The following is a 12,234-nucleotide window of genomic DNA, read 5'->3' as shown; positions in this document are numbered from 1 at the left end:
GGTATCAGGCGTTGACACATATAGGTATTAGGCCATTGAATTCTTCCTGACCATGTGACCTGTCAGAGATGTGCTCTATAGAATGCTATATCTGTATGTGACGATGCTACTCAGGCCTGTAATGGGAGCAGTTGAAATGCAAGCCTATAGAATTAACTAGAATCACAATTATGTTGAATAATTCTATTGAATTATAGGATCTTTATGTAAAACCTGCCATACACAATGTCTATGTATCTTATTTATATAACCAGCGAATTAGACACACTGGGAAATGGAGAGAAGGCAGGAGTGGGTGGCGATATGGGACTGAAGAGGAGTGCAGTGTTAGTCACAGCTGTAACCTCACATACACTGTACTGTACATACAGTATGCTGAAATAGAGACATGTCTCCAGCATACACACACACAACCTGGAGATGGACATCCTTTGGCAAATACACACACTGGCCCATCCCTCCATCTCCCACCTACACACTCATCCAACCCACCTACACACACACGTGCACACGCACGTTACCAATTGGGGAGACACACACACACAAACACACACATGCTTCATTATTGTCCTCATAACCTGAAGCCGCAGCCTACAGGAGCTGAGACAAGACAGCTAGCGTGGACAGAGAGGGAGGCTACAGAAGGTCGAGGCGGTTAGCGTCGCCCCACCTGTTGGCACTATAGCGTGCTCCTCTCTACCCTGATCCAGCCAGGCTCAAAATAGAGACCTCTCTCACAGCTGTACTGTTACCAGCAAGTCGCAGTGTGTGTGAGTGTGTGTATGTCAGCATATGTATGTTGCGGCTTGTTTAAGGTGAAGGTTTCCAGCAGGTCACGTAGCTGCTAAGAGCACAGAGGATCTAGACAAAGCACCAGCGACATGTCACTCATGTACACACTGATATTTAACCTCTAACCCCTTGGCCACTACTCAGCCAATCAGATACGGCAACCACAGGGAGGGAGACATCTGATGTAATACAATTGGCTAATATACAGTAATATTGGCAATGTGGTACCACTCAGTTTCCAAATATTGTTATAAATCATATCACAATGGTTAAATGTTTGTACAATAGCTATGCAGTTTAAGATCACATTGAAAACCTGTAACCAAAGCACACCCAATGTTAAACAACAAGTTCCTTTAAATTAGAGTTTTACCCCAATTGTGAGCATACTGTTTGTCCAGTGTAGCATGGGATCAATCGAATATGTCAAGTTATCTGCCACTATAATAATCTATAATCATAGTTATATGCCTCTATAATGATGTATAACCATAGTTACATACTGACATTCTCTAATGAGATGGGTCTGCATGGTGAGAGGCCAGTTGACTCATGGAGGTCCTATAATCCACTAGAGAGGTTGATATCATAGACCTGCAAAGCTCTAGAATGTGCAGATCATGTCAACCATGTTGGTCAATAATACATTCAATTGGAATAAATGTTAGGAGAGACATAGGCGTGTTCTATTTAATTATATGTTCTAGCCACAATAACCTGAGCCCCAGCTATCTCAGACTGGCCACCGTCACAGTCCAGAGAGACACACCTTGTAATCTCTCATCCCTAATCTGATCACTGGATTAAGGGTTAGGGTTCCCAATCTAGCTCCTCTAGCATCTGCCTCTAGCATGGAAACTGGACATACAGTAGATATATTTACATGATCCACTGGCGATACACTGACCCATATACAGTAGCATACTGTACACTCTTAGAAAAAGGTGTCATCTAGAATCTTAAAGGATTTTTCGGTTGTCACCATAGGATAACCCTTTGAGGAACCGTTTTTGGTTCCAGGTAGAACCCCTGTGGGTTCCATGTAGAACCCTTTCCATAGATGGTTCTACATGGAACTCAAAAGGGTTTTACCTGGAACCAAAAAAGATTATCCTATAGGGACAGCTGAAGAACCCTTTTGGAACCATTTTTTCTAAGAATGTACTGTACTTAAAGGTGCAATATGCAGCCATTTTCTGTTTGCTAAAATTAGAATAGCATCAGTTGATGTGACCAAATCAGCAGTCATTGTGTAGAGAATCACTGTGCCATCTAAACTGCTGTGAAATATATTTTCCATAAGCCAAATATATTGTATTTTCAGCTGTTTGAAGCTGGTGTACCAAACCGAAAGTAAAAGACTCAAAAACTGAACTCAAGAATGGGGAGCATAAAAATAGCACACATAGAACAGATCTACCGCTTCTTAGACTTGCGTTCAACGAGAATGACATATCTATAACTCACATTTCTATGTGAATTTGGTCGGGTTGCCCAAAAAGTTGCATATTACAGCTTCAACATGTCGTGTTAACTAGTATGAAGATACATTTACCACATTTACCACTGGCTGTAGACTAGGTAAGTCAGTTAAAAACACATTCTTATATACAATGACAGCCTCATAGCTCTTTGGGCTATGAGAACAGTACCAAAATCATGTAATAGTGTTTCTATTAAGTAATTTTCTTCACTCAACTACAGAATCTCTCTAAGGTGATGAGATTCAGTATGTGGGTGTACAGAGTAAGGAGGTGATTTGTGTGTTTGGTTGCCACATTTGCATGTGTGTGGGTGTTAGTGTATTTGTGTCTGTGTACATGTCAAGGACAATATCCACAAAGCATTAACTAAAACGTAAAGACACTCCCATCCAGTAGTAAATGGATAGAGAAACTACTAAACTACTAAAGTGGAGAGGAACTATGTTAGTTACATCTGGTCCAGTTAGTCAGTTAGAGGGTGACTCTTCGGGCTTTCAGATTGTGTCTAGAAAGGAAAGTATTTTTGCTTAATAATGCCCAGACCCCTTAAATTAGACTGACAGACCCCCCATGGGGAGAATCGGACAGCGGAGCACAAATGTCCAGGATTACACAGATTAAAAGATTACTCAATCAAAAGACCCCTTGGCATGATATTTTTATACCAGGAACAACAACAGTGCAGTTAGCTAGCCACCTCACGAACCAGAGAAACAGTTAGGCTGTGTTGTCTTTATATTTCAACCAAACTGAAGAACAGAATCAGGATACAACCAGTTACAATCCTATGATGCTAACAGTATGAGCCATCCCAAAAGTCCACTCACAGCAAACATGCTGCTACTACTTCTACTAGAAACAAGCAAAAAGCCAGAAATGAACAGCCCAATAAGCACAGAAAAACGAACACAGAAAAGGTAGAAACTCACCGGTTGTGTTTGGCTGAGAAGAGAGTTGTGTGATGTGTTGTGTGGTGTGTCAGAAGCAGAAGGAGCTCACTCTCAGCACAGCGTGTTGGAATCCTGCATCACTGTGTCTGTGAGAAGATAGCAGGTAGGCTGGGGGTTGAGATAGGGTTAGCTCTGACTAGTGAAATGCCGCTGCTCGCCACTAGCTCTCTGTCTCTCTCTCTTTCTCTCTCTTTCTCTCACTCCTCTCACTCTCTCACTCACTCACTCACTCACTCACTCACTCACTCACTCACTCACTCACTCACTCACTCACTCACTCACTCACTCATTCTTCTCTATCTCTCTCTCTCTCCCTCTCTCTCTTTCTCTCTCTCTCTCCCTCTCTCTCAGCCCCCTCAGCTGCATATGAGCCTGCCACAGTGGAGCTGCTCAACCATGTGCCTGCCAGCATACCAATGCCAAAACAATGGCTCAATTCCATACACACATGTACACGCATGCACGCGCACACACAAGACAGACAAGACAGACAAGACAGACAAGACAGACAAGACAGACAAGACAGACAAGACACACACACACACACACAGACAGACAGACAGACAGACAGACAGACAGACAGACAGACAGACAGACAGACAGACAGACAGACAGACAGACAGACAGACAGACAGACAGACAGACAGACAGACAGACAGACAGACAGACAGACAGACAGACAGACAGACAGACAGACAGACACTGTATACAATTTCAAAAACACTACTGCAACACAATGATAAATGGTACATGTTAAACCTCTTCCCTCAGTCAGTGTGAGTCTGTCCCTCACCCCTCTGTCCCTATGTTAGTGTGATCAGCTGTTCCTGCCCCTGATGGACATCCACAGACATCAGTGCTGACACACAATTAGTAAATTACTCCACTCCAAAATGAGCTACAAAAGACTCTGCTCTGCTGTGTTGTTAGGAGTCCTGTCTGAGTGTGGCCACTGACCAGACTACCATTAGTGTAGTAGGTGACCAATACAACATGGTGTTCCATCAGTAACACTCCTACAATGACATAAATATCAGACTCATGGTAGTGTAACAGAACATACAAACTGTAATAAAAGTGAGAGAGGGGTCAGTGTAACTAGCACAACTCGGTTACAGCAATGACAGCAAAATATTTAAAAAATGTAAAATTCTCCTGAAGGAAAAACAAATAAATATCACGTGATCACATGATCTTATGTGATAACATGTGACATGTGAATGCAACGTGTTAACATGAAGCTATACGTGAAAACATGATCTCATGTGAAATAAATGTGACAAGATGGGGATGCAACATTTCAACATGGGATACCATGAGATGACACGTGACAACATTTGAAAACTGAAAATTCTATTTTCAAACGTGAATGTTCTTCAGTTGTGAAAATGCAATTTCATATGTGAGAGGTACATTTTCACGTTAAAGTTTTTCACATGTGAAAGTGAAAATGTTATTTTCACATGTGAAGTTTTCTACATGTGAAACTACAATGAAAACATGTTATTCTCCTCACATGTGAAAAGGTGGTGTTTAATGGTTTCACATGTGAACAATTAACCTCACATGTTTCTCTTTTGTTTTCACATGTAAACATGTCAGCTCAACATGTGAAACCTTTCTTTGTAAGGGGAGTAATGAAATGGTATGGGGGTTTTCAAATCAAACTTTATAGGTGTAGGACCTTACTGTGAAATGCTTACAAGCCCTTAACCAACAGTGCAGTTCAAGAGAGTTAAGAAACTATTTACCAAATAAACAAAAGTAAAACATAATAAAAAAGTAACACAATAAAATTACAATGAAGAGGCTACATACAGGGGGTACCGGTACCGAGTCAATGTGCAGGGGTACAGGTTATTCAAGTTCATTTGTACATAGAGGTGGAGGTGAAGTGACTATGCATAGATAATAAACAGCGAGTAGCAGCAGTGTAAACAATGAATGGAGGGGGGGTTCATTTGTCAATGTAAATAGTACGGGTGGCCATTTAATTAATTGTTCAGCAGTCTTATGGCTTGGGAGTATGGGAGCCTGTTGGTCCTAGACTTGGCGCTCCGGTACCGCCTGCCGTGCGGTAGCAGAGAAAACAGTCTATGACTTGGGTGACTGGAGTCTTTGACAATATTTTGGGCTTTTCTCTGACTCCGCCTAGTATATAGGTCCCGGATGGCAGGAAGCTTGGCCCCAGTGATGTACTGGGCCGTACATACTACCCTCTGTCGCGCCTTATGGTCAGATGCCGAGCAGTTGCCATACCAGGCGGTGATGTAACCGGTCAGGATGCTCTCGATGGTACCACTGTAGAACCTTTTGAGGATCTTGGGACCCATGCCAAATCTTTTCAGTCTCCTGAGGGGGAAAATGTGTTTTCGTGCCCTCTTCACGACTGACTTGGTGTGTTTGGACCATGATAGTTCGTTGGTGATGTCCATGATCAGCTCCGTTGTCTTGCTCACATTGAGGGAGAAGTTGTTGTCCTGGCACCACACTGCCAGGTCTCTGACGTCCTCCCTATAGGCTGTCTCATTGTTGTGGGTGATGAGGCCTAACACTGTTGTGTCGTCAGCAAACTTAATGATGGTATTGGAGTTATGTTGGGCCATGCAGTCGTAAGGTGAACATGGTGTACAGGAGGGGACTAAGCACACACCCCTGAGAGTCCCCAGTGTTGAGGATCAGCGTGGCAGACGTGTTGTTGACTCCCCTTACCACCTGGGGGCGGCCCGTCAAGAAGTCCAGGATCCAGTTTCAGATGGAGGTGTTTAGTCACAGGGTCCTTAGCATAGTTATTAGCTTTGTGGGCACTATTGTGTTGAACGCTGAGCTGTAGTCAATTAACAGCATTCTCACATAGGTGTTCCTTTTGACCAGGTGGAAAAAGGCAGTGGATCTGTTGGGGCGGTATGCAAATTGGAGTGGGTCTACGGTATCTGGGATGATGCTGTTGATGTGAGACATGACCAGCCTTTCAAAGCACTTCCTGGCTACTGACGTGAGTGCAATGGGGAGGTAATCATTTAGCCAGGTTACCTTCTCTTCCTTGGACACAGGGACTATGGTGGTCTGCTTGAAACATGTGGGTATTACAGACTCGGTCGGGGAGAGTTTGAAAATGTCAGTGAAGACACTTGCCAGTTGGCCCGCGCATGCTTGGAGCACACATCCTGGCAAGCCGTCTGGCCCCGCAGCCTTGTGAATGTTGACCTGTTTAAAGGTCTTGCTCACATCGGCTACCGAGAGCATTATCACACAGTCATCCTGAACAGCTGGTGCTCTCATGCATGCTTCAGTGTTGCTTCCTCAAAGTGAGCATAAAAGGCATTTAGTTCATCTGGCATGCTCGCGTCACTGGATAGCTTGCAGCTGGGTTTCCCTCTGTAGTCCGTAATAGTTTTCAAGCCCTGCTACATTTGACGAGTGTCAGAGCCGGTGTAGTACGATTCAGTCTTAATCCTGTTTTGACACTTTGCCTGTTTGATGGTTCGTCTGAGGGGGTGTAGCAGGGTTTCTTGTCAGCTTACAGATTAGTCTCCTGCTTCTTGAAAGCGGCAGCTCTATCCTTTAGTTTGATGCGAATGTTGCCTGTAATCCATGGCTTCTGGTTGGGATATGTACGTATTGTCACAGTAGGGACGACGTTGTCGACACACTTATTGATGAAGCCAATGACTGAGGTGGTATACTCCTCAATGCCATTGGATGAATCCCGGGAACATATTCCAGTCTGTGCTAGCAAAACAGTCCTGTATCGTAGTATCCGCATCATCTGAACACTTCAGTATTGAGCGAGTCACACTACTTCCTGCTTTCGTTTTTGCTTGTCAGCAGGAATCATGAGGATATAATTATGGCCAGATTTGCCAAATGGAGGGCGAGGGAGAGCTTTATATGTGTCTCTGTGTGTGGAGTAAAGATGGTCTAGAGTTGTTTTTTCCTCTGGTTGCATCTAGAAATTAGGTAAAACAGATTTAAGTTTGCCTGCATTAAAGTCCCTGGCCACTAGGAGCGCCACTTCTGGATGAGCATTTTCTTGTTTGCTTATGGTCTTCTACAGCTAGTTGAGTGCGGTCTTGCTGCCAACATTGGTTTGTGGTGGTAAATAGACAGCTATGAATAATATAGATGAGTATATTATGTACTCTCTTGGTAGATAGTGTGGTCTACAGCTTTTCATAAGGTACTCTACCTCAGGCGAGCAATACCTCAAGACTTCTTTAATATTAGACATTATTAATAATAATATTAGACACACACCCACGCCCCTCGTCTTTCTCCGTCTTTTCTTTACGCAAATTACGGGGATTGGGCTGGTTCCTTGAGAAAGCAAGGTGGACTCATTAAAGAAAATAATCTTAGTCCAGTTTGAGGTGAGTAATCGCTGTTCTGATGTCCAGAAGTTAATTTCGGTATTAAGAGACGGTAGCATTAACATTATGTACAAAATAAGTTCAAAATAAGTTACAGACAACGCGAAAAAACAAACAAAATAGCACAATAACACAGGCACACATAAAACGGCAGCCATCCCCTTCGGCACCATTATACAATATTCCCCACAATATTTTAAGGTAAGTGATATGCTGTTTAGCTTTTTTAAAAAGTGTAAAAATCTTTAACCAATTTGACATGATACCTTAGTGCTGAACATGTACAATATAACTCCCCATGGGATTTCACCTTACAACCTCTGGATTTGGGATAAACTGATCTTCCTGCTGCATCACAAAGTCAAAAGCATTCTCAGAAGTTCTCTCCACATTCATTACCTATAATACATCTCTGCACTTAGCAAAAGAGTGACATCTGCACTGCTATTTTAGTTATCAGTTAATCTGACTAATCTGACTATTCTCTCATCATTGATTTAATTGACTTATTTCAGCAATTTGAGGGTTTTCTGTATAATTGTCAAATGGTGGAGAATATATTCATGTTTTATCCGAGAATTACTTTGAAGTCCAGAGTGTAGGAATGCATGTGAAATCAGATATTGACACAGAAATGGTGGTGTAGCAGGAAGATTGGAATGCTGTCAACCAAGAGGTTGAGAGTTCACATCCCATTTGAACCTCTTCACATATTGAATAATAAATACTGTAAAAATGAACATACTCAATGTAACCAAATATGTCAATTGAAAACTGTGTTATGTTTCAAGGACATCCTAATGACTGATGTTTGTTTGCAGGGCATCACCTGTGAAATCGCATGTGAAAAATATACTCTTGATATCATCACATTTGAAGTGTTCCAAAACCACATGGTTTCACATGATTTCACATGTCAAATCAAATTAAATCTGTACTGAGTCAGTGTACAGGTGTACAGGCTAGTTGAGGTCATCTGTATATGTAGGTGGGGCTGATGTGAAAGGTTATGTGATCACAAGTGAAAATCCACATGTGAAACTTCATATAAAATATCATCATGTGAAGTGTTCGAAAACCACATGGTTTCACATGATTTCACGTGAAATTTTGCATGTGAAATACAATTTTACATGTGCAAAACATCTGGTAATTTCCCCATGAAATCATGTGATTTTCCACGTGAAATTATGTGGGTTTTATGTAAGGGTAAAATGTTTTTGAATCGGCCGGTAAATGTTGGACACGCTGCCCACAACTACACCTACAGTCAGTGTTAACACAAACTGTTCACTGCTAACTGATCTGCCTTCACCAATAATCTTGTTATACCAGTTGAGCAATTTTACATATAAACTCTTGTTCACAGAGTGCAATACTCAACACCACATCCACACATCGTTCACACTAACTACAGCTCTGGGAGCCTCAGGCAGATATAAAATGTATCCATGGCAACCAGCTGAACCGTCTCCAACTCACTCTTCTAGCTCTAATCTAAAGATAGGTCCTGCACATAGCTAGCTCCTCTCACAAGCTAACACTACTGAGAAGAAATTATCCTAGTAAATCATCCACTTATTTTGACATGGAGAAATGCTTATTGGATTTACTCTTGAAGGTGTGTTACAATAAGTAAGCAATATATTATTATGTAACAGTAAGCATTTCCTGTCCTAAGGTGAGAGACCCAGAAGTGTAGTTTGTTTCCAATACAAAATCTTCACAAATTGAACACAAAAGTTTCAACAAGTCAGTGTGTGGGTTTATGACAAGTTGTTGACTGAGGATGGATGACAGCGTCCGCATACCCTCTGATGATGTCACACTCTAGGAGGAGGTCGTTGCTGATCTAGCTCTCACCAGAGCCTCACATGCCTGAGGGCCTTAGCTAAGAGGGACAGAATGCACTAACAGGTTGCAGGCTGGTCACCACCACCCACACACACACAGATGAGGGAGAGGACACATTGCTGAGGGCAGACAGGCAGTCAGTGAGAGAGAAAGGCAGGCAGGAAGAGAGGCAGGCAGGAGGAGAGACAGCCAAAGAGACGGCAAGATAGGGAGAAAAGGCAGACATTCAGGAAGCCAGAGAGACAGGTAGTAAGTGTAACAACAGGGAGAGAGACAGGCAGGCAGATGGAGACCGGCAGGCAGAGAAGTAAGCAGACAGGCAGACAGGCAGACAGACAACCAGAAAGGGGGAAAGTGTGGGACATTCCACCACTACATTCGCCTCCGAACACGCCACCCTCGTCAACACGACATATTCCCCTTTCACTCTCTAATGAATGGAAATACATGCACAATCTGTGGTCGGGGTCTGACTAGAGCTCTGTCTTTTCCCTGGACGGATCACCAGCAGCACATTTGGGTCTCCCACACACAGTCTGTCGTGGGGAGCCATGAAATAATTGAATTCACCCTGGATACAACTCAACCAATCATTTGTGTTCGAAGGAGGAACTGACATTGTTTCCTGTTTGAAGATGGAAAACAACACAAATGGAAAAGTCTTGTTAGGGAATGAAATGTAGAAATGTCACGCAGCTGTTTTCTAATACATTGCCAGTGTTTTGTTACGTGGTGGTTTGCCTTCCACCTGTGAGAGGCCTTACCCACATCATCCTTTTGCTTTGCTGTGGTTTGGACAGCTTCTCAATGAGATAGCATTTTGCACTGCCTTCAATGACATTGATAGCGAGTAAGCATCGGCTGATATAAATAACTGTCATATAATGCGTTCAGTCTCTGCTATAATACCTTCTTGCTATAAAGAGAATGATGAGTTCGCTGCCCAGCCCTTTGGCCTGTCAATGCGCAGGTGCATGTGGCGAGTAAAATGGAAAAACACATAAGACTCTTAGACACTTTCATGGCGGACAAAAAGAGAGAGGGAGGGAGATCAACAGAGACGGCAATAAGCGGAAAGACGGACAGGCAAAAAGATAAAGGAGAACAAATGCTAGGAAGTGAGTGAGACATACGTAGAGAGAGAGATGGGCGGGAGGAGAGCACACTGGTCATCTGTTGTCTGCCACTCCCTCGGGAGAAAGACATCTCACATGGGAGGAGAGCAGGACAGCTGAACACTGACAACCACACCACACACAGCCAAGTCACACTGGAGAGAGAGCCAGGGGAACTAATGTCACTCTATCCTTCTCTTTCCCTCCTTCCTCTCTACGTCCCTCTCTTTTACAATCAACCACATCACATACAGTCAAGTCTCAGTGGCGAGACAGCCAGGGAACCAGATTTAATTAATAATAATACGTTATACAATTCCTATATTCAAAAGCAGAAAACAAACAACCAATACATCCTCACGAGTATCCTAGCTATAGTAAAGGTCAACCAATAGAGGTCAAGTCTTTGAGTGCATGCATCCTCCAAAGATGGAGAGAGAAGATTCATGGCTTGATCAGAGGAAGGTGGTCGTTGAGATGGTTGATGAAGAGTCTGGTGACGATCATGTAGAGGGCTACTCTGGGAACCAGCCTGAGTCATGAAGCTACTGTCACTAGATCTATCACTCTCTCATTTTCTTTCTCTCCTTCACCTCTTCATCCCTCTCTTCTACTATCAATGATGTGTTAGAGTGTGGATAAAAACCGGTGGCTGAATATGAACGGATATGAATTCACACGTACATCGGTTCTTCTGTAAGTTTCTGGTGTATTACCGTATTTTAAAAGCTCAACCTCTTTCTTTCCCATCCCTTAAACACGAAAGCACTCAGCCACTCACACAACCCTTCCCAGTCATGCCCGCCCACATACACCCCCAACTCCACACACTTACAGCGGAATAGTACTTCCTCAGTTGATGTGCAAGAGAGAGGAATGGGGGATGGGCGAGTGCACTCCAGAGCTCTCCAGCCCCTACTGCTGGTTTGTTTTCCAGCATCTCAGAGACACATCAAAGCACCCTGGTGCCACAGAGAGCAAGACCTAGGGGAATAGACAGATCAACAGTGCCCACTATGGGCTGTTGTCAATAGTCATGGATCCAGAGACACAATAGTCTGGTCAATTATAGTCCTGGATCCAGAGTCACAATAGTCCGGTCAATTATAGTCCTGGATCCAGATTCATAATAGTCTGGTCAATTATAGTCCTGGATTCAGAGTCACAATAGTCCGGTCAATTATAGTCCTGGATCCAGAGTCACAATAGTCTGGTCAATTATAGTCCTAGATCCAGAGTCACAATAGTCCGGTCAATTATAGTCCTGGATCCAGAGTCACAATAGTCCAGTCAATTATAGTCCTGGATCCAGAGTCACAAAAGTCCAGTCAATTATAGTCCTGGATCCAGAGTCACAGTAGTCCAGTCAATTATATTCCTGGATCCAGAGTCACAATAGTCCAGTCAATTATAGTCCTGGATCCAGAGTCACAATAGTCTGGTCAATTATAGTCCTGGATCCAGAGTCACAATAGTCCAGTCGATTATAGTCCTGGATCCAGAGTCACAGTAGTCCAGTCAATTATATTCCTGGATCCAGAGTCACAATAGTCTGGTCAATTATAGTCCTGGATCCAGAGACTGGTCAAGCAGACTGACCGCTGCGCTCACATCGTATGTGCTATCGGGGGATCTGTCTCTGCTAGAGTCAATTCTTGAGTCTCCTTGC

General features: G+C 43.2%; 1 protein-coding gene across 2 annotated transcripts in view; it reads right to left on the bottom strand.

Moving 5' to 3' along the window:
* Positions 1–3,482, bottom strand: part of palmdb (palmdelphin b) — a 37,445-nt gene extending 33,963 nt beyond the window's left edge. Inside the window, exon 1 of one of the 2 annotated variants that reach the window (XM_024374659.2) lies at positions 3,206–3,482. The gene's annotated coding sequence lies outside the window, so the exon portion shown is untranslated. The remainder of the gene's footprint in view (positions 1–3,205) is intronic. The other variant, XM_024374656.2, reaches the window with a different exon arrangement.
* Between the last annotated feature and the right edge of the window lie 8,752 nt (positions 3,483–12,234).

The sequence above is a fragment of the Oncorhynchus tshawytscha genome, linkage group LG16 (assembly GCF_018296145.1).
Source record: "Oncorhynchus tshawytscha isolate Ot180627B linkage group LG16, Otsh_v2.0, whole genome shotgun sequence".
In the NCBI taxonomy this organism is placed as follows: Eukaryota; Metazoa; Chordata; class Actinopteri; order Salmoniformes; family Salmonidae; genus Oncorhynchus; species Oncorhynchus tshawytscha.
This window is presented reverse-complemented; position numbering and strand designations above follow the sequence as displayed.